At 35.7% G+C, this 24,287-nt stretch overlaps 2 long non-coding RNA genes across 2 annotated transcripts; both read left to right on the forward strand.

Annotated features, from left to right (window-relative positions):
* Positions 1–231: 231 nt before the first annotated feature.
* LOC127876573 (uncharacterized) lies at positions 232–9,426 on the forward strand. The gene is made up of 8 exons (XR_008047928.1): positions 232–819; positions 1,625–1,752; positions 3,160–3,266; positions 3,542–3,736; positions 7,001–7,152; positions 7,923–8,058; positions 8,272–8,379; positions 9,310–9,426. It is a non-coding gene; the product is annotated as an uncharacterized LOC127876573 (long non-coding RNA).
* Positions 9,427–20,359: 10,933 nt separating this feature from the next.
* On the forward strand, positions 20,360–23,198 carry LOC127876572 (uncharacterized). The gene is made up of 3 exons (XR_008047927.1): positions 20,360–20,600; positions 20,978–21,081; positions 22,317–23,198. It is a non-coding gene; the product is annotated as an uncharacterized LOC127876572 (long non-coding RNA).
* Positions 23,199–24,287: the final 1,089 nt, after the last annotated feature.

Raw genomic sequence — 24,287 nt, forward strand, 5'->3', positions numbered from 1 at the left:
GAGTTCTAGTATGTAAAACAATTGTGAAACAAAAGTCCTCCTATACTATAGTGTTTTTTTTAATTATATTAAAAGTATCCTGAAAGTGATATTCCTTAATTTGTTTAATTGTCAGAGTATTTGTGACTTGAATAATATGATAAATATTTTTATGTCATTGGAAAAAATCCTCAATGTAGGAGTTGGTTGAAAGCAATAAATGTTTGAAATCAAACCAAGGTAATGATTACCATTTGTAAATAAATAAATTTAAAAATACTCTGAGCCTGCAGATAAGCTTTTTCCAACTCATTTGAAAATGCACTATAAAACAAAAATTTAGGCATGAAAAATGGATTTAAAATATTGATAATGCTAAGAAGCAAAGTTCACATTTAACCAGTCTTCACGCTAACTATAAGCCTGACAGCCCGGGACTGGGTAAATGTTAATCGGGCTACTAGAAATTAATAATTTATATAGTTGGGCTATTGGATTTTTTGTCTGTTTCTAATAAAGCATCATATGCCGGGCTAGTGGTTGAAATATATTACCGTGAAGACTGCATTTAACATATATTATCTCATTTAACATGACAATTTTGGACAAATACCCTGATATAGAGAAATTTGCATGTTTTAACTCTGAAAACAGCTACCTATTTAATTTACCTTTTGCTGTTTTACAGAGCGTCCAAAGGTTCACCTGACCACCACAACTCTTTTCGGAGTGTCTGAAGTTCGTGTACGTGCTAGGAAGCCACTTACAATGAAACTGGGCATTACCGGTTCTCCAACTCCCATTGTCATCTGGGCTAAAGAAGGAAAACCCATTCCAAGGGTAATTATCTATTAGTATTTAAATCTTTGGGACCAGTTTAGTGTTTTCAATTATATTAAACCAGTAACCCATTCAATATGTTTAACCATTTCAGAGTGAAACAAAGGTAATTGTACATGTTACTTACCTAAACGGTTTATAAATAATACTTAATCCACTGACTTTCTAATTAAAATGTGTTTTTTGTAAGTAAAACGTATCCTTCATCGTTGTACATGTATGACATGCACTTCACATAAAATAAATATTAATTATATGATGCCCGTTGTTAATGCTATGGTTACTTGTCATTTCTGCTAAGCTTCGTTATTTCTTTTTATTGTCTGCCATCTTAGAAGCACATTTTTTTGTGCAGCGCCATGTAAAATCGTATACAACCGCCAAAGTTCGCGACAACTCGAGAAGCTCCATTGACGTTGGAATCATTCTCGGATTTTTTATATTTTCTTCAGTGTTCTTATGTCGGTTGATAATGATACATTATTTGACAAGAATTACCTTTTTATTTCCGGAAATATCAGGAACCATTAATCAAGAAATAATGTTGTTTTGAAAACTGCAAAGGGGTTGCAATCTTAGGAAGCAAAAAATATTGGACAGTAAGTCTGGCGCTCATGCATTTCACTTTTGGCTTTTTGAAATATTTGTCGGCAATTTCCAACGGCCAGACGGGCATTTACCATGTCTAGGCTCTAGTTCTCAACTAACCATCAAATATTAACAATTTGCAAACCTATCTTTACTTCCATTAGCTCCAACACATGTTATTGTTAGTCAAATGTATTTTGGTTGACTTATATTGTAGGCTCGCACCTCATTACTATACTACACTAGAGCTCCCAAAAGCAGATCATGGTGACACTGGAAACTACCTTGTGACTGTTGAAAACGAACATGGCAGAGATTCTGCAGATATTCCGGTCTTAGTTATTGGTATGTTAAATTTTGCAATGTCTCAATAGCAAGTTCAAGTTTCTACACTGGCAATTGTCAAAAGCAACAATAAATATCTGAGTTGATAAAAAATTAACAAACTGCTAATAATTTCTCTATCAAAGATATATTTATTTGCATAATATGTCTTGTAATGCCCCAGGTAGGGTGGCATATAGCAGTCGAACTTACTGTCCATCAGTCAGTATGTGTGTATGTCAGTATGTGTGTATGTCAGTATGTGTGTATGTGTGTATGTCAGTATGTGTGTATGTGAGTCTGTCCGTCCGTCCGAAAAATAACTTTTAACGTTTGCCATAACTTTTGCATTATTAAAGATAGAAACTTGATATTTGGCATACAAGTGTATCTCATGAAGCTGCACATTTTGAGTGGTGGAAGTTCACGGTCAAGGTCATCCTTCAAGGTCAAATGTCTAATATATGGCGCCTGTCTGTCCGTCCAAAAACTTTAACATTGGCTATAACTTTTTCACTATTGAAGATTGCAACTTGATAATTGAATGCAGGGTTTTTTTTGGCCCGTTTTTATAGCCGAAATTCGGCTATGCTCCCAATCCCAAAAAGTATACTTTTTTTCCAAAATGTGGCAAAAAATTCCCAATTTAAAAAAAAAATTTTTTTTTTATATTTTTTTTTTTTTAGAAAGAAGTGTCTTATGCGTTTATTATCTCAATTTTAATTCAATTACATCTAACAAAGTATTATATGATTTTGTTCTTTTCATTTGAATGATTATAAAGAGTTATGTATAACTTAGTATTTCCCTAATCAGTGGACTTTTCGTGTGGAAAAAAAAAATGGCTAATGAATTTATTTTCCCAATTTCATGAAAATGCCGATAAAATTCCCAATTCCAAAGCCATGGGCTATCTTCCCAAAAAGTGGAAAAAAAACCCTGGAATGCATGTGTATCTCATGGAGCTGAACATTTTGAGTGGTGAAAGGTCAAGGTGAAGGTCATCCTTTAAGGTCAAATGTCAAATATATGGCGTCTGTCTGTCCGAAAACTTTAACAATGGCCATAACTTTTTTAATATTGAAGATAGCAACTTGATATTTGGCATGCATGTGTATCTCATGAAGCTGCACATTTTGAGTGGTAAAAGTTCAAGGTCAAGGTTATCCTTCAAGGTAAAATGTCAAAAAAAAAATTCAAAGCGTTGTTCTCATGGAGCTGCACATTTTGAGTGGTGGAAGTTCAAGGTCAAGGTCATTCTTCAAGGTCAAAGGTCAATAAATAAAAATATTTCAAAGCGGTGCAATATGGGGCATTGTGTTTCTGACGAACACATCTCTTGTTGTAACCATAATTGCTGTGCTAGTGTTCTGTGTTGTTACTAATAGCCTCTTCATAAAATTAACAAATAGTCAAATTGTTTTGCAGACAAGCCTGGACCCCCGGACGGTCCTTTGGAGGTCAGTGATGCGTTTGCGGACTCCTGCCAATTGGCTTGGAAACCACCTCAGGACAAAGGAAACTAACCAATAATCGTTGAGTCTTATTAATTACAATTTTTATTCTTTGATTAAGGCTTGTTTACATGAATACAACTATTGAAAATGAAATTGTTGTTCTTGGGCATATTTTGTTTAGAAATCATTTTCAATGATTTAAACTGAACTTATCTAATGACAGAAAATATATTTGTGTTAGTGTTTGACACAACAATATATCTCTTAAGTTACCTATTTCATTCAATTGAAAACAATATTCAAGTTTTAGATGTTGCCACGTAAACCAATTATGGAATGTACTCTTGATTTAGGTTACACAGTAGAAAAATTCCAGGAGGGCTTGTACTTCTGGGAAAAGGTGCCTGGCATGCCGATGTGCAAGTCCATAATAGTCACTGGACTGAAGACTGGAGTCAAGTTCAAGTTCAGGGTCATGGCTGAGAACATATACGGAATAGGAGAGCCCTTAGAGACAGATTTCCCAGTGTTAGTCAAGAATAGATTTGGTGAGATAATGCTTTTTTTCTAGTCAGTGTTCACAAATTCCGTTAACAAATGTCTTGTGTAGTTGTTGTTATTTGTGTCCTTGGAACAATTCAGCTCCATATTCTAGTATCCATTTGCTTTCTGTATTTCTCATGACCCAAAAGGGAGGCATATAGTAACTGCATTGTCAGTCAGTCTGTCCTTCCATCCATCCATCAGTCTTGCTCTCTTCATGCGTGGAGTATAACTGAAAATATTGAAGGGATTTTCAAAAGGTGTAGTCCTCAGTATGTAGGAGATTGTTGATAGTCCAATTATGTAAAATTGTGTATATTTCTAGCCCTCATGTTGTAGGGGTTGCTGACTTGTGTGTTTAATAACAAAACAAATAGTTTTTATGCCCCCATAACATAGGTTCTGGGGGCATATTAAAATCGCACCGTCCGTTAGTTTGTCAGTCAGTTAGTCAGTCCGTTAGTCCGTCCGGTTTAGTTTCCGCTCAATAAGTCAAGCAATTGTCATCAGATCTTCACCAAACTTCATGAAATTGTGTAAGGCAATAACATCTGGGTCAAGTTCGATAATCTGCCAAATTGACCTAGACACTCTTGAGTTACGGCCCTTGAATCATCATAAAATTGGGTTTTTCTTGTTTCTGCTCAATAACTTTAGCAATTGTCATCAGATCTTCACCAAACTTTATGAAAATGTGTAAGGCAATAACATCTATTTCAAGTTCGATTCTCGGTCAAATTCACCCTGACACCCTGACACTGCTGAGTTACAGCCCTTGAATCATCGTTAAATTGGGTTTTATCTGGTTTCCGCTCAATAACTCTAGCAAATACCAAAGGATCTTTGCCACTCTTCATAAAAATGTGTAAGGCAAAAACATCAAGGTCAAGTTCGATATTCGGCCAAATCGACCAAGACACTCCTGAGTTACGGCCTTTGAATCATTGAAAAATTGCGTTTTTTCTCGTTTCAATTCAATAACTCGAGCAATTGTCATAGGATCTTTACCACACTTCATAAAAATGTGTAAGGCAATAAGATCTAGGCCAAGTTCGATAATTTTCCATATTGAACCAGACAATCTTGAGTTACGGCCCTTGAATCATCAAAAAATTGCGTTTTTTCATGTTTCCGCTCAATAACTCAAGCAAATTTCATAGGATCTCCGCCACACTTCATGAAAATGTGTAAGGTCATAAAATCTAGGTCAAGTATGATAATCAACCAAATCGACTAGGACACTCCTGAGTTACGGTCCTTGAATCATCGGAAAATTGAGTTTTTGTCCTTACGTTATGAAGTTGTGCATGTTGGATTATTATTGTCCTATATCAAAATTGAACTCTTTTTATATTCCCCCGGTAGGGTGGTATATAGCAGTCGCACTGTCCGTCCATCTGTCTGTCCGTCGCACTTTTGCGTTTAGGTTTAAAAAATGCTCATATCTTCTATGGCGCTTCAGATGTAACCTTCATATTTGGTATGCATGGGTATATAGACAAGGCCTTTCCATACGCACACAAATTTTGACCCCTTTGACTTGAACTTAGGGTTCGCGTTTAGGTTTCGAAATCTGTGTTTAGGTTTCGAAAAAGCGTTTTTTCGGGGCATATGTCCTCCGATGGAGACAGCTCTTGTTAAATCTATTTATATTAGCTTGCTAGCATCAAAAGCCTCAGAGTTATTGAAATGCTCTCGAGTCCATTTCCAAGACATAGAATCAGTACTTGTGTCTTTATTGGAGATCTAAAGAACTTTCCCACAGTGGGTATCGAACACGTGACCTCCCAGCAGACATCAATTACACCACGATGACCTCATATAGTATGTGATATCCATGGAAAAGTGAAGTCTTTAGTAAATATTGGAGTTTGTTGTGACATGAATTCAGAGAAACATGTGGGCTAGTCATCAAAATTTAAAGTCCTCATAATGTAGGACTTTGTGAGGTAATGAAGAATTTCCATACCAAAATATATAGTCCTCATTATGTAGGAGTTTGTGAGTTGATTAAGAATTTCAATACAACAATGTATAGTCCTCATTATGTAGGGGTTTGTGAGTTTATTAATAATTTCCATACAACATTTGCCTTAGTTCTCAATAACTGGAAACCTCCGTTTTAAGGAGTTTTTTGTGTGTAAACCTTTTAAAACTTGTTAATCCTAAATAGTTGAAATCATTTTCATGGTAAACCGGATTCAACACCATATAAGTTTGATTGATTGAGGAATGGCAAATCAAGATGTTTTTATTTTGGACGTGGTTGCTTATTTTCAGAAGTTGTGTTTTTTCAATTTAAAAACAATGCAGGGCGAGGAGATTAAACTGCGGGGAAATATGGTTTTGAGGCATTCTTACCCTGCAGGGTGAGTGGCTCTGGAAACATGTGTGGATGCCTGCCATGTTTCTTGTTTGTGAGTTTAAACATGTTTGCAATGTCGAACAAGTTCAAATGTATTTTAATTATATTGTGAACTTTTGTCATCAAAAGTCATCAAAAGGGAAAGTCCTCATATTGTTGGAGTTTGTTGTATGTTGAATTATGAAAAAACTTATGTGTAAACATAAAAACATATCAAAAGGTAAAGTCCTCATATTGTTGGAGTTTGTTGTGAGTTGAATTATATAAAACAAATTTGTCAGTCATCAAAAAGGAAAGTCTTCACAGTTTAGAATTTTTTTAAGGCTTTAGACAAAGTATGTTATACCATTATAAAACAAAAGTACTTATAAAGAATGTATTTTTGTTATAAAAATTGTGTTAAAAAAAATATTGAAAGTGAAGTTTGTTAATTTGTTATATTTTAAAGAGTTTTCATGACTTAAATAATATGTTGAACATTTTATTTGTTATTAAAAAAAACTTGTTTTAGGAGGTGGTTGAAAGCAATAAATATGTGAAATCAAGCCAAGGTAATGATAACCATTTGTAAATGAATACATTAAAAAATACGTTGAGCCTGCAGATAAGCTTTTCAAACTCATTTGTAAATACACTATAAAACAAAAATTGGGGGATGTAAAATGGATTTAAAATAATGATAATGCCAAGAAGCAAAGTTCGCATTTAACATAATTGTCTCATTTAACACGACACTTGTGGACTAATACCCAGATAAAGAGAAATTTTCTTGTTTTAATATATTTGTGTAGAAAAATATTTTGATTTGCACCTACAACTATACTAGCTAGAGAAGCTTAAACTTGACAAAGAGCAAAATTTGAAAACAGCTACCTATTTAATTTTCCTTTTGCTGTTTTTACAGAGTCCCCAAAGGTTCACCTGACCAACACATCTCTTTCTTGAGCGTCTGAAGTTTGTGTATGTGCTGGGGAGCCACTTACGATGAAACTGGGCATTACCGGTTCTCCTACTCCCACTGTCATCTGGACCAAAAAAGGAAAACCCATCCCAAGGGTAATTATGTATTGATATTTAAATCTTTGGGACCAGTTTAGTGTTTTGAATAATATTCAATTTGTTTCGCCATTTCCGAGTGAAACAAAAGTAATTGTACATGTACTCACCTAAACAGATTATAAATACTACTGATTATTTCTAATTAAAATATATTTTGTGTATGCAAAACGTTTCCTCCATCGTTGAATGACACGCACTTTACATTAATAAATACTAATTATATCATGTCTGTCATTAATTTTATCGTCAATTATAATTTTCTGAGCCTCGTAATTTGCTTTTATTGTCTGCCATCTTGGAAGCACATTTTTTGTGCAACGCCATGTAAAATCATATACGACCATGTGGCGGGCTTTTCTGCATTCCCGACAACTCAAGAAGCTCCATTTATTTTGGGAATCATTACCAGAATGTTTTGATGCTGCAGTGTTCTAATGTCGGTTGTTAAGATATATGACGAGAATTATCTTTTCATTTCCGGAAATATCAGGAACCATTAATCACGATATAATGTTGTTTTGAACACCGCAATGGAGTTGCAATCTTTGGTATCAAACATTATTGGACAGTAAGGCTAACGATCTTGCATTCACCTTCGGCCTTTTGAAATGTTTGTCGGCAATGTCCTACGGACAGGCATTCCCCATGTCTGGGCTCTAGTTTTAAACTAACCATCAAATATAAACAATTTGCAAACCTACCTTAACCTCCATCAGCTGCAACATATTTTATTATTAGTCAAGTCTATTTTGGTTGACATATTGTAGGCTCGCACCTCCAACACTAATGACTGTACTACACTAGAGCTCCTAAAAGCACATCATGGGGACACTGGAAACTACCTTGTGATTGTTGAAAACGATCATGGCAGAGATTTTGCAGATATTCCGTTCATCATTATTGGTATGTTAAATTTTGCAATTTGTCAGTAACAAAAAAAACATTTACCAGTTCAGTTTTATGCTGTTTGCACATAGCCATTTTCACTTTGCTTCTAGCGGGAAAGGGTTATATGCATAAAATGTTTTGTTTGTTACCATAATTTCCGTGCCAGTGTTCTGTTTTGTAACAAATAGTCTCTTCATAAAATTTACAAGTAGTCTAATTGTTTTGCAGACAAGTGTGGACCCCCCGAAGGTCCTCTGGAGGTCAGTGATGTGTTTGCGGACTCCTGCTGATTGGCATGGAAACCACCTCAGGAAAAAAGAAACTTACCAATTATCGGTAAGTCCTATTAATTACAATTTATATTCTCTGATTTAGGCTCGTTTACCATGAATACAACTATTGAAAATGAAATTTTTGTTCTTGGGCATATTATTCACCCGGGAAATTTTCGGGGAGCATATAGCTGCCAGTTTGTCCTTCCTTCCTTCTTTCCTTCTTTCCTTCCTTCCTACCTTCCTTCCTTCCTTCCTTCCTTCCTTCCGTCACACTTTTGTTACAGTTTGTCATTGCGACTTCGATATTTTACTGATCTCTTACATATTTGGCATGTAGGTACCTTGCATGAAATCTCTACCTTTAGATGAGGTTTGAGGTCACTGTGGTCAAGGTCACAAAGGCTAATAATAGATTTTTCCGTCACACTTTTGTTACAGTGTCTCATTGCTCCTTCAATATTTTACTGATCTCTTACATATTTTGCATGTAGGTACCTTGCATGAACCTCTACCTTTTGATGAGGTTTGAGGTCACTGTTGTCAAGGTCAAGGTCATCGAGGCTAGTAATAGATTTTTCCGTCACACTTTAGTTACAGTTTCTCATAGCGCCTTCAATATTTTACTGATCTCTTACATATTTGGCATGTAGGTACCTTGCATGGACCACTACCTTTTGATGAGGTTTGAGGTCACTGGGGTCAAGGTCACCGAGGCTAAACATAGATTTTGTTAGGTGGATATTAACACATAGATTGACAAAGCGCATCAACGGGGAGCATCCATCTGTTTCACTGATATTCTTGTTTTGTAAAGAAATCATTTTCAATGCATAAACTGAACTTATTTAATGACAGAAAATATATTTGTGTTAGTGTTTGACACAACAATATATCTTTTAAGTTACCTTTCCCTATTTCAATCAATTGGAAACAATATTCCAGTTTTGGATGTTGCCATGTAAACAGATTATGGAATGCACTCTTGATTTAGGTTACATAGTAGAGAAATGCCAGGAGGGCTCAGACTTCTGGGAAAAGGTGCCTGGCATACCGATGTGCAAGTCCAGAATAGTCACTGGACTGAAGACTGGAGTCAAGTTCAAGTTCAGGGTCATAACAGAGAACATATACGGAATAGCAGAGCCCTTAGAGACAGACTGCCCAGTGTTAGTCAAGAATCGATTTGGTGAGAAAATGCTTTTTTCTAGTAGTGTTCATAAATTCAGTTAACAAATGTGTTTTGTAGTTGTTGTTATTTGTGTCCTTGGAACAATTCAGCTCCATTTTCTAGTATCAATTTCCTTGCTGTTGATTTTATGAACCCAAAGGGAGGCATATAGAATCGTCAGTCCGTCCATCAATCCATCAGTCTTTCCCGCTTCTTGCATGGAGTAGAACTGGAAGTATTGAATAGATTTTCAAAAGGTGTAGTCCTCATTGTTAAGGAGTTTGTTGTGATTCGAAATATGTAATCATTTGTTATATTTCTAGTCCTCCTGCTGTAGGGATTGTTGACTGTGTGTTTGATAACGAAACACATATGTGTGATATCCATGAAATATTGAAGTCCTTAGTATATATTGAAGTTTGTTGTGACGTGAATTCTGGGAAGCATGTGTGCAAGTCATCAAAATGTATAGTCCTCATTTTGTTGGAGTTTGTTATTTGATTTTTATAAAACATCCTCAAAAAGTGGAAACCTCAGTTTTAGGGAATTTGTTGTGTGTTTACTTTTGTAAAACTTGTTGGTCCTCAATTTTTAAAAACATTTCCATGGTAGACCTAAGAAAATAATTCAGTTATACAGCTGGGGACAGGTTTAGACATGCCTTTTGTGGTGAGTCGTGGTTATGGGTTTTCGTTATAAGTACCGTAATTACTCATAAGTTTCCAAAAACCTTAAATTTTCTGACATCCCTAGTTTTAGCAATTATTATTCTTTGGAAGCCCAGATTGTCATCTACAATTAATGACTCGTACAGCTGAATTTCGTCTCAAGGTCAAGGTCACAGTGAACACTTGATAATTGTACATATAACTAATATTAGATATTGAGTGTATATGTTTGTGTCGGGCTCATGGTATAGGTCTTCTTTATGCATGGAGATAATTAAGTGTGGCACAAATGTTCACCATCACCATCAGATGTGTCTTGAACAAGTTTAAGTTCCCTTGGTTCAGATCAAGGTCACACTTGAAGTACAAATGTTTTATAAATCTTGAAATTATTTCAATACCTGTCGGTTGTGTCCAGAACAGGACATTGAGGGAATTTGAAGTTGTAGTGCGTAATAGATGGTGGACATATTTTGATATTTTATGTTTACTATGATCAGTTTCACAGACAAGAATCATTTCACTGGGCTGAATTAGTCACTTATAAAATGTAAATGAAGTTTTCAATCATGGAAGGTTTTATGTAACTTTGAGAGTATCATTTCATGACATATAGTTATATGAGTATATTTATGCATTTCATGATCATGTTTCTTGAGTAAAAGCTGAATATTGTGTTAATATTAAAATGTGTTGCAGGTAGTGCCTTCCACTGACAAGTGACAAGAATAATTGTTCACAATAATATGAAGGGGCATGGGCTTGTTATTAATTGTTCATCCAGAGCAAAACACATCTTATTTGCTTCAAACTTCAAACTTATACTATTAAGCAGCCATAATTAACACACTAGGTATCATCTGGAATGTTAGCAGTAATCTTAGCAAATCAATATATTGGTGTAGAAGTAGAAACAAAACAACATGTACTAGTTCTTTTCTTAAATAATGAGTCCCTTTTGGTGATTAATTTTGGTGTCTTGTTTAACTCAAAGAGTATTGCTACTAAAGTGACGAAACTTAACCAACATACTATTATCACTAGCATGTAAAAATGTGCACAAAAAAATGCTGGTCATATTTTTAACACAATCATAATAATTGCCCTATTTAGGAACAACGATACAATCTTGAAAAACTGATCATATTATAGGAACACCTGCAGCAGGCAGTTTGTCCTGCAGCATCAAGGAGAACTATGTTAACTCTTACTCAAAAAGGTTTTGGTTGTATCATCATGAAACTTGTCGATAATATCTGGGCCAAGTTTTATAACCAGCCAGGTACTACTTTTAATCCTATCATCAATCGTGGTCAAAATGTTTGTGGGCATATACTCTCAGCCAAGTGAAGTGCAATAACCTGAAGCACTGAAGTACCAAATTAATGTTCTCTAACTAAAATAGGCTTATCATCTTAATCCTTGTGGTATTCCTTTCCTATAGATACAAGTTTAATTAATTGTTAATTAAAAAACTGTACTTTTATTGTAGAGCCGCCTGCCAAGAAGACAGTAATTTGGAAGAAGATTCTGAAGAAGATACACCAGTTGTTGATACAGTTGCTCTGTCCACAGCTACAACCAACAAGTCCAAACCCACAACCAGCCAGTCCAAAGCCACAACCAGCCAGTCCAAAGTTTCAACCAAAGCAACAACCAGCTTTGTCGGAAAGAAAGCGCAGAAAAGAAAAATGTGGTCTGTTGAAGAACAAGCTGCTGTTGAGCAACAACTGGGAAAATATCTTCACACTTCAAAGCTGCCAGATAAACACGAGATTGAGGAGAGCCGAAAAAAAGAACCTGTATTGTTGAACAGACCTTGGCAACAAGTGAAAAGCTACATTAAAATATGTAAAGTTTCAATGCAGAGAAGATTAAACAGTGCAAACTAAACAAGCTGTGTGTTTTGTGTCAAGCCAGCAGGGGTGAACTACTGGTTTATTTCCTTGAAAAGCATGCCTTAGTTACAAGGCTTATTGTGTATAAACATTCATCACTATTTATCTTTTGTTCGTATTTTACATTAACATTCGACCTTGTACTCATGTCCTTCGGATTTTTTGTTGCGCATAATCAAAAAGGATAAATGCTAGGAATGAAACTTTACAAACATTAATATCCCAGCATGAGAACTTATTCCCCTGTGTATTTTGGTCCTTTTTTCTACATTATTGGAGTTATGAGACAACTGGAATATAGGGGAATCAGTGTCCTTAGGACACGTGTTGAATTGTTCTTTTTTATCTTCATTTTATATGCGTGATGTGCTCACATAAAGTTTTGTTTTATTTTTGGGACTGCTTTTCATGTGAGTCCAATTTCTGTATTATCTACATGTAGTGCTCCATCAAGGCCTTAATGGAAGGTTGCCCCGCCCTAACTTTCCAATGATTTGTAACTTGATTTGTAACATTATTGACAGTGTGTTATGGCGCATATGTAGTAGCAGCTGTTTTTCTTAGTATAAATTACTTTTTTGGATTTGTGTTGCATATTACTCAAAAGGATTTACTGCTAGAGTAGTATACATATAAATGTATTGATCAGCATCTGCACTTTTATTATACGCTTTTGTAACAACAGGCATGTTCTTTGTTAAATTTATTTTGCAAAAGTACAACAAACCTTTAACCCACAATGGTATCTTTAAGCAGCTTTTAGCTCCATATTTTGAAGAAATGGCTTTTCTTCTTGCCCCATCTTCAGCCTTTGAACTACATGTAGCTTAAAGTTAAAACTTTTTCTGTAAGCTAGTTTCATGTGATTTCAATGTCTGTATTATCTACATGCAGTGCTCCAGCTAGGCCTTAATGGAAGGGTGTCCCGCCCTGCCCTTCCGAAGTCCCGCCCTGCCCTTCTGAGGCCCCGCCCTGCCCTTCTGAGGCCCCGCCCTGCCCTTTTATTAAAAAAATGAGTTAATAGCTTTTTTTTATCTCCTAAAGATGTTTCATTAATAAACCCATATGTTTTGTGCTGGGTTACTTGTTTGAATAATTATATTTCGTCAATATAATGATAAATTGATGACTGTAATTGGTTTATGTGTGGACTATTTCTTAATATTTGATGTGTTTAATTTCACTAACTGTTACAATTTATAAGTTTCAAGAGATATATATGTTGGAGTGTGTTATTGTATGAGTGTTGGTATTTTTCGCCTCATTACGTGTGGACATGAATGTCAATAGATTAGAATTAGAAGATGATAATGTTGTACATGATCTCATGACCATACTTTCATTTTGTTTTGACTTATTAATATAATGCAACATACATGTCGTCTACTGTTATTACATAAATATAGTACAACATACATGTCATCTACTGAATGTAATAATTTGTTTGACAGACATTTTGTTGATTTTTCAAGACAGCATATTTTCCAAAATACATAAAGATCACTTACGTAACTTTTTGCATTCAAAATATTTCAGTGTTACAATTATGGTAACTGCTTCTTTCTTATTGTTTTAAAAAAGACATCTCAATTGAGAGTTGTGTTTTGTTTTACAAATTTTATTTTAATACTAATAAGAAAATTGGAATACCGCAAAATATTTATTATTTTAATAAAACAGATTTTTGCTTCTCCTGAAAAAAAATGTCAGTAACACTACTTATTGCACTCAGAAAACAACATGTGTTTACTCATGTCATTTTGCAAAATTTGGTAAAAGCATTATTTATACCAGAAAGGTTGTCCTAATAATTTAACAGTTGATGTACGTCATTTAAATAAACACACAAAAGCTGATAAGTCATATAACTGACATTTTTTTAGTTTTATAACATTTAGTAGTACCTGAGTAGTTACCTCGTTGATTAAAATATTTTAATCAAAAGTGTGTTGCTTTTTTGTATAATTATGCCCCCCTTCAAAGAAGACGGGGTATGTTGTTTTGCTGGATGTCGGTCTGTCTGTCCGTCTGTTTGTCGGTAGATCAGTTCGTTTCTGACGAATAACTCATCAACGAATTGAAGATTGGCTTGATACTTCACATGTGCATTGGCCTTTGACAGCAGATGACCCCTATTGAAATTGGGGTCAAAGGTCACTGTCACAATAAGTGTAAAAATCGTTTTTGATCAATAACTCATCAACAAGTTTACCGTTTGGCTTGATACTTCCCATGTGCATTTACCTTAAACAGTAGCTGACCACTATTGAAATATGGTTCTAAAGTCACTGTCACAATAAGTGTGAAAATCGTTTCTGATTAATAACTCATCAACGAATTGACCGATTGGCTTGATACTCCACATGTGCATTGGCCTTGGACAGTAGATGACACCTATTGAAATTTGGGTCACTTGTCAAAGGTCAAGGTCTGTCACAATAAGTGTTAACATTGTTTCCAATCAATAACACGCCAACAAATTGAACGATTGGCTTGATTCTTCACATGTGCATTGTCCTAGGACAGTAGAAGACCCCTATTGAAATTCGGGTCACGAGTTCAAAGCCCTTTTTGTGGGGCATACGTTTCTGATGCTTCTGTTATTGATTATGTTCGCTCTAAAATTACATGTTATTGATTAACTAACAAAACATAACATTAAAATTGTTCACTGGAAATGGTTAAGAATTGGTTTGGACGGTATCGAATGTCATGTCAGAAAAACTGTTTAACACGAATAACTTATACGTAATAAATTGTTTCGCGGGTCTGTTTATACGTTCCTCTAGATTACGTTTCAAAGACCTTTTTATGCGTGCAACACTTTCAAATCAAACACTATCTACTCGGTGCAGCAGTTGAAATATTCGTTAAAAGCAAATGAAATTACCACTTTGTCAGTGAACATGCTTATATTTGACCGATGTTGCGAGGGCTTAACAATGGACACATACCGACAGTCCGAGGACTTCTTTTTAAAGACCTAAACTTGACGTGCACAATGAAAAGTGAGCTTTATGTATGTATAAGTAATTTCATAAAGTTAATGAATGTTAATTTAAATATCAATACGTTTGGTACAAGTATTTATACATACGTAAATAAGTGTGCATTCAAATATATGTAATTATTTGGAAAAATGATGACCATGAAGTAACGTTATACATTATAAGCATATTTCAAACGTGAACTCGTATGCTAGATGGTCTATATAAGCCATTGCAAAATGCACGGAACTTGGAAATGTTTGTAGCGGATCGTAATACCAAGCACGTATATTTTCACTTTAAAGCACATATACATTGCTTTGCGAAGCGAACATACTTTGGACAGGGTAATTTCCATAATATAAGAAATAACTGCAAGGTATTGATTTAATATATTGTATAAAAATCAAGAATATGCATATTAAATGTATAGGAATCATGAAACTCAAAAAACATCAGAATATAAATTTTTCATTACACCCGCTAGTATTTCCTTTAAGGCAAGTAACTAATTGCCTTAACAGTACATGACTACAAACAAAGCGACATAAAACACAAACAAATGTTTGACGAAGTAAGCTTCGAATACAAAGGGATACTTCTAACTGCTATCATGTTTCGTTGATTATAATACCCCGCACCGTTACTAAGTAAAGTGGGTATCTGGAATCAACATGGACGTCTGTCCGCAAGTTTGTCTGTCCGTGGACAAACTCTTGTCCGCAGGCGTTCCTACACTTCCACATACAACATTCGAACTTGAAGGCATTGTTTCTTATGATATGAAGTTGTGTATGTGCGAATTGCATCATCCTACGATACATATTACAACAGATATGTTCATCTTAGACATTCTTTTACCACTTGCTACATATTACAACATGCGGAGTTGTGGTGTATTATTCGCAAGTATTGTGACAATTCTAGTATTGTATGGCAGGTTAAAAATTGACATATGTACCGGAAAGTATAATTCAGCATTTGTATTAGATTCATAACATTTTGGTGACACAAATACATTGTTTATTTTCTGATATATTGCAAAACATATTTGAGTTAATTGTCCTCGCAAAGATATATACCTTAGATTTGTGCTTATGTGCTTACCGACAGTTCGAGGACTGCTTTTTATGCCTCCCGGATCAAATGATCGGGTGTATGTTGTTTTTGCCTGTCTGTCTGTCTGTCATAACCTTCGTCATAACTTTTGCAATATTGATGATAGCAACTTGATATTTGGCATGCATGTGTATCTCATGGGTCTGCACATTTTGAGTGGTGAAAAATCAAGGTCAAGGTCATCCTTGAAGGCTAAAACTTATTTGAGTAAATTGTCCTCGCAAAGATGTATACCTTAGTTTTGTGCTTATGATGTCTTGTCAGTGTAAATAAACATTGACAACAAAACACTGTCCTCAAAGCGATGGTAGCATGCGATTGTCCTCTGGCCGCATTTAATTGTTGACATAATTTTAAATTGAATTTATGAAGAAACGGTTTACATAATGTCAACGATACTCAGAATACAAACAAATGGTTTGTCAGTGCAACGCCTCATTACATTTTTTTAAGTGTAGATGCGTTCCTTAAAAATGGTCCTCCAAGCCCCGAAGTAACTCAAGGTCCTCACATTGTATACCATACACGTATGTGTGTGTGTGTGTGTGTGTGTGTGTGTGTGTGTGTGTGTGTGTGTGTGTGTGTGTGTGTGTGTGTGTGTGTGTGTGTGTGTGTGTGTGTGTGTGTGTGTGTGTGTGTGTGTGTGTGTGTGTGTGTGTGTGTGTGTGTGTTGTGTGTGAGGGTGTGTGTGTGTGTGCGTGTGTGTGTGTGTGTGCGTATTTCGAAGTTATTGAGGTTATTCCTCGCCTGAGGCTGCATTGTGAATGGAATCAAAATGTACCCCAGGACTCCTACCAAATCAACTTCCTAGACTTATGTTGAGGTAGGGACGAATAGGAAGTATAGCTAGCCTGCGATAGTCAGCTAATTTGTTGTTAATGAATAATTTTAAATTTTGGTATGGACTCTTGTGTTGTGACGGTGGGGGGGGGGGGGGCGGAGTAACCGGACGAAAACCCACCTGTCCGGTATGGTGACCACAAATTAAACTCACATGTTTTCGGGAACGGGAAATGAACCCGCCTTTTGTTATATCAAATTTCAGTAAAACCAAGCAGGGATTTTCCTTTCATGTGGTAAAGATATCCGTCTGTCTTTGGAATTGGTTGTTTTGACGTCATGTTCATGACGAAACATCACATGAACGAATTCAACACCCGTAATTAGATTGTTTATGAAACAAACTACAGTTTCCAGACGCAACATTTACTCCTTTTAAAATCAAAACGCGTAAAAGGCTGTTGGCAAGAAATAAGGCTGAGAAGACTAAATGGTGGCTAGAATAAACTTCCATTTCAAACTGTCGTTTTGTTTTAACGATACACGCCCCTTTTGAGATATTCATACTACATGTATTAAGCATTATCAATAAGATGATTCAGCAAACATAAGCTATCACAATGTCAAGCGCGCAATGCGCCATTTGAGTTGAGATTACATTTATTGAACATGAGGTATATTTTTGTTCAAGAGTTGAATTGTGCAATACATGAATTTTGAGCATGACAACAGGTATGATAACGACATTCCTTTACATGATGCCACTGGTAGGTCGAATCAACAGGCACTGATAAAAACGTTGTTGAAAAAGGTTAATCAGCATGAAGTCGATAGTGTATTTCGACAGGTAGAACAACAGGAAATAAATATTTTTCATAAAACCCCATGTCTACGAAATAAGAACTATGTTAACATACTTAAAACGTTTTCGTGAAATGCGCAATGTTTTCGTCAATCGTTAATAGTAAAGACGTTAAGATGCATTAGCGGCATTTTAAGTCGATTCAATGCACCACTAAATTGCTTTAGTCAACATAAGAAATTTGAGTAACGATAGCGTTTGTTCTGTATGGTAACTAACCAGTTTTTTGTAGCATATGGTGGACAGTTTTAAAAGAATTTTGTTATCGATATCGCCCGATAGCTATTATGTATTGGTTGGTTTAAAGGTACAACGAAGTAAAATACAATGCACTTAAACATATTGGAACAAAGAATCATGTTGCAAATTCATTGAGAAAAAGGAGGGCTGTGTAGCGCATTTTTTACTATTAGATATTTACTATTGTATAACAGTTGCACAGCACATAAGAACACAACTTTGTATCAAACGCGCTCATGATGCAAACCTTTGTATTTTTGCTTTACAACAGAGATTTATACGTTAAGAGTTTATCGTGAGAAGTACGCGCTAACTACCAGGTTGTTGATGTAGAAAGCAAATGAAAATTAGAGTGATCAATGAAAAAACTGATTAATAGACCATTTTCACACACTGCTCACGGAAACTGTCAAAAGAATCAAAGAAGGATTTACCGTAGTTAATCGTTACATCAATATAACTGCCATCACTTTTTGCGATTGACTGGGACAAACTGCATCTCAGCGGGGCGCAAACCGACACTTAACTTTTCCGAGACACTGATGCCATCTTATTTACCAAGTTTTAAGAAAGAAAATCTTTTTTTTTTTAAATATATTTTTAATCGCTTATTAGGATAGGGATTCGGTCAATTTTCGACAATCATTTTTTTCCTATCCATAAAAGAGACAAAATAAGTCCCAGATAAGTACTATGGCGTGAGGTCACATTTTCTGAAAAAAAATAAAATTACAAAATCAAAAGCACGTATGTTTAGTATAAACCGGATAAATTACGAGCATAGAATCGTAAAAGCAAAGAAAACATAACAGCGAAAAGTGTCATCCCAAATCTGGGACGATACTTAACGCGCATGCGTTAAGCTCTGTGATATCAGAGGCCGGCTCATATATGATGAATTTCAGCATCGAATACTCGCCAGAAGGTCCGCATATTCAAGCAGTCGTTAAAAGACAAGGGGACCTGTGAATAAAACTTAAGACTTGTGCAGATTGTTTGATTTTAGCTCACCTGAGCAAAACGTCTTCATGGTTAGCTTTTACCATCACCTTTTGCACGTTGTGCGTCGTCCGTTGTGCGTCATCAGCATTTAACACTTAAGAGGCTACTTTATGTTCCAACCTGTGTGTAACTTTGTCAGAAAATATGTCCCATGAAGAATTTGAAATCTCAGCTGCGTTCGAGAATGCTTCCTGTCCGATGAAAAATATGGCAAGCATGCGGCGCAGTTTTCCTTATATGGCTATAGTAATACGTTGTTAACACTCTATAAGTCGTATTTTAATCCAATCTTCATGAAACCTGGTCAGAACATATGTATCGTGGCTGAGTTCGAAAGTGGTTCCGGTTCGTTGAAGAACATGGTCGCAAGAGGGCGGGACGGGTTTCCTTATATGGCTAAAGTGAAACCTTATTAACACTCTATAACTCAAATTTACGATCCATTCTTCATGAAACTTGGTCAGAATACTTGTTCTAATGATATCTTAATTGAGTTCGAAAATGGTTCCGGTTCCTATAAAATCATGGCCGCCATGGGGTGGTGCAGTTTTCCGTATATGGTTACAGTAAAACCTTGTTTACACACTACACGTCACATTTTTCAGTTCAATCTTCATGAAACTTGGTAAGAAAATTTGTTCCAATTAATACTGGGCTGTATGGTTCCGGTCCGTTGAAAATCATGGACGCCAGGGGTGGGGTAGTTTTCCTTATTTTACTTAAAAAACAAACTTGTTTACACTATAGAAGCCATTTGTTTAGCCCAATATTCACGAAACTAGGTCTGAACATTTGTTTAAATGATATTTGGGCGTTGCTCCAAAATGGTTCCTGACCGGAGCAGTTTTCCGTATATGGCTATAGTAATACCTTTAAACTCTCTTGCATTTACAGTCCAGTCTTCACGAAACTTGATCTTGTAATTTATTCTAATGATATGTTTGCTGAATTTCAAAAACGGTTCCGGTACGTTGAAAAACATTGCGGCCACTGGAACATTGTCAACGCACGAATTGCCTAATTGATTAGCCCATGAAACGTAGTCAGAGCATTCTCACAATCAAATTTCGACTGAGTTTCGACTGGGTCATGTGAGCTAAAAAAGGTTACTGGGTAAAATAAAAAAACATGTTTACACTATAAAGGTCATTTTCTTTGTCTTATCTTCACGAACCTCGGTAATAAACATTTGTTCTTTAGATATCTCAGCCGAGTTCAAAAATTAAAATGGACTCCGAAATTAAATATTTATGTTTCATAAACTTATTCGATTATTTTGATCTCTACCTTGTCAGAATAGTTTTGTTCCGTATTGGCTCAGGTTCGCGTCATGTCCCTCTTGTTTAGCTTCAGTTGACGTTTGCAATGGTTATCAGTGCTGCACGAGCTACACGGACTTTTATGGGACCTACCACCCCTCGCAGTTGTGTGAGGACTACTGCTGCGTGGACATCAATATTACCAACTTAAAGGTCTGCTGTGACAACCCGTTACGTGAGGTTCCTTCCACGCAAAGGGACCAAGACTCTTGCACAAAGAGCTGGATAGAGGAACACATGTAAGGGACGCGCACTTTTTGTTTATAAACGTGCAATTTTCCTTTAGCTCCAAGTTAGATCAGTTTTTGTAAGTTCGACATCCTACCAGAACATTTAATATGTTTTGAGATTGGTTATGGAAACGTTTCTTCGGCATTATGCATTAATCTCATTTCCTTCATGTACACAAGTTGTTAATATGTACTAGCATATTTTTAATATATTAAGGTTTACTTCCTTCAAATACAAACCCGTTGCTAAAATATTTTTCGTACATTTTTCTCACGGATATTTTCAAGATTTTTTTCTGCACATCAACACATGTTATATATAGATGAAAATAAATAGTATACATGTAACAAGTGCATAAATGCTACAACGCTTTAATACATTTTAGCTGGGTCCCGATTGTTAGCTGCCTTTTCCTGGTCGTGATCATCGTGCTGTGTTGCTTGTGTTGTTGCGGTTGCTTTGCCTGCTGTAGGAGAGGATGTACCGCACGTGAGTAATACAGAGGAAATACACATCTCAAAAATGCCATTCCATGTTTGACTGTTATGTTGTAAATATTACATAACTATGTTAACTCGATAGGTTTTATCCTACGTGTTCTTTGCGGGATGTGGCTGTGCGCAGTCGCACAATCAAGCAGTACAATTCATAACATGCACTGTTTCATTTATTTAATTACTCCTTACAGCGACGTTGCCACTCTGTCATGATGAGGCATTTTCCTCGGCTTAAAATAACTGATTCAATAATTTACATAATAAAATACCGCCGACTTATGTCAGGAAATGTTATTTTGCTGTCACATAGCCTTATCGTTAGACAAATCTGCATATCAAGTATATTTTGACTACCTTGTGTTATAACCTGACCTAAATCACTAGATGAATTTAAAATGTCGATGTTTAAAAAAAATCGGTTTGGGAGTGGGATGGCATGACTTCTCACCCTTTAGACTGCCTAATCATAAGTTTGCATGTGGCAACACCAATGCCTTACGAATAAAAACAAATAAAACATATCATATAAAAAAGTTGGCATTTTTACATTTGCACAAAAATAATTCTTAATGAAAACACTCACGTTCAAAATAACGTATACCTTTTAGTACATAATAAACAATGTTATATATATGGTGAGGAAACTACAAACTGATACAACTTGTTCTAAATATTTATGAAAAAGCCGACAAACACTATTAGATGAAGTATACTTAACATTGTTACACTGAGTGTGTAATACATCGGTTAAAGTGTGATGACGGTATTGAGTATTCAAATCACAGGTGGTTAGCGTGTGGCTATGATATTAATTAGTGAAAACATCATTTTCAAAAAATTGTTTTTCAGAAAAGTTGATTTTTCGTTCTAATATGATTATTTATGATTCAAAATGATGTTTTCACTAATTAATATCATAGCCACACGCTAACCACCTGTGTTTCAAATGAAGTGATCTCATTTTAACCATGCAGGTTATAAACCACTTATTCTCGATGACATGCGTTCCACCAGAGTTCACTGCATAAAGTGTAGACACTTAATAATAATGAGCAATTTTCATGTTGGTTGTAACATCGCAGATGTTGTTTTTTAATCAAACATATCATTCTTTTTAATTTCTTATATTGTTTTCAATGCATGTCCAAAGAGTTCGAAATCTTGCATTTCCTCTGTACGTTTTTCTCAAAACCAATATGCTTGAAGCGTATAACTGCTGTATTTCAGAATACAACCAGTATACAACCATATAACCAGTAATCCGGATGATGCCTGGGGTGCTACTTCTCTGCAGTACGAACACGCAACCTGGATCTGGCACAATATTATTTTTAACATATATTTTGTCTGGTTTTTGAAAACAAAGAGAAATAAATACAGTCCACTCTCGTTATCTCGATATCGGATATCTCGATATTCTCGATATGTCGAAGTAAGCTCAATGTCCCAACTATTTTCCTTCTTTATCTATATAAATAAACATCGCATATGTCGATTTTCGTTATGTCGAATAATTCGATATCTCGATATAAAATTTTGTCCCGAGTCCCGATTTTACATGTATTTACCGTGGTTTATCTCGAAGTGCGAATAACTGTTCCAGTGTCAGCAAAAGGTGAGAATTTTTTTCTTTGATACTTCACCGTCCCGCTTCGCCCGGCTGCTCCCGATACTGTGCGGTATGAAATTGATCCGTTAATTGCTTCAATAATAACACGTGTGTAATGTCGTTAGCCATTAATACTTGAGTAATTAATACACATTTAGATGTTAAAAACAAGGTAAATTTTCGTCTCATGTTTCTTTGGAAACGCCTAATCGGATATCTCGAACTCTCGTTATCTCGATATTTTTTCTTGTTCCCGCCGACTTCGAGATAACGAGAGTGGACTGTACATGTCAGTAATATATAATACAAGTAATCTTTGGTGAACGCCTAATATGGGTAGTTGTGTAAATATTATGATTTGTTTTATATCCGTTGAACATATTGGACATATACAATTACTTTATTTTGTATTGTTTTGATAAACTGCTTTTTCATAGCTGTTCTTTTGAAATATAAAACAATATCACCCAATAAAATTAGCCTTGCTCTGGAAAAAAGTACCGTAATGCGTGTGAGTAAAGTGTTGTCCCAGATTAGTCTGTTCAGTCAGCAGGACGACATGAGAGTAAAGTGTTGTCCCAGATTAGTCTGTTCAGTCAGCAGGACGACATGTGAGTAAAGTGTTGTCTCAGATTAGTCTGTTCAGTCAGCAGGACGACATGTGAGAAAAGTGTTGTCCCAGATTATTCTGTTCAGTCAGCAGAACGACATGTGAGTAAAGTGTTGTCCCAGATTAGTCTGTTCAGTCAGCAGGACGACATGTGAGTAAAGTGTTGTCCCAGATTAGTCTGTTCAGTCAGCAGGACGACATGTGAGTAAAGTGTTGTCCCATACAAGTCTGTTCAGTCAGCAGGACGACATGCGAGTAAAGTGTTGTCCAAGATTAGTCTGTTCAGTCAGCAGGACGACATGTGAGTAAAGTGTTGTCCCATATTAGTCTGTTCAGTCAGCAGGACGACATGTGAGTAAAGTGTTGTCCCAGATTAGTCTGTTCAGTCAACAGGACGACATGTGAGTAAAGTGTTGTTCCAGATTAGTCTGTTCAGTCAGCAGGACAACATTTATCACCAAACAGGATTTTTGCTAAGAAGAGACTTCCTTTAAACGTCAATACCTTAGAAGCGATTGCATAAAGCCCCTTTAACAGAGCAATGCTCATATGTAAGTGAATAGATCTCTGTACAGTAATAATACAGGTTGCTAGGTATATTTTGGATTTTGAAAACGTTTTACTGCTTTGTTCTTTCAACCTGGACTAACTATAAGTCTATGCAGGCTGTCATCGTATATCATTTAAGACGCTTCATGCAAAAAATGGTAATGTGCCATATGCTGCCAGCGTAGTTCCAGACCAGACAGCGCATTTGCAAAGTCTGTTCAGGAATTACCCCTGTTGGTTATAAAGTTAAGGAAGATTTCGCTGTCGCTTTAGCAGACAGGGTATCATTCTGGTTTAGAATTTTATGTCTTTAAAAAAATATATATATTCCAGTATTGTATCTAGGTAAAGTACTACTCCGCTCTGTAATACACATTCATGTAATTCCATTACAATGTAGCAAAACACTCTGCAGTTTCATATTTTATTT

The sequence above is a fragment of the Dreissena polymorpha genome, chromosome 4 (genome assembly GCF_020536995.1).
Source record: "Dreissena polymorpha isolate Duluth1 chromosome 4, UMN_Dpol_1.0, whole genome shotgun sequence".
Taxonomy (NCBI): Eukaryota; Metazoa; Mollusca; class Bivalvia; order Myida; family Dreissenidae; genus Dreissena; species Dreissena polymorpha.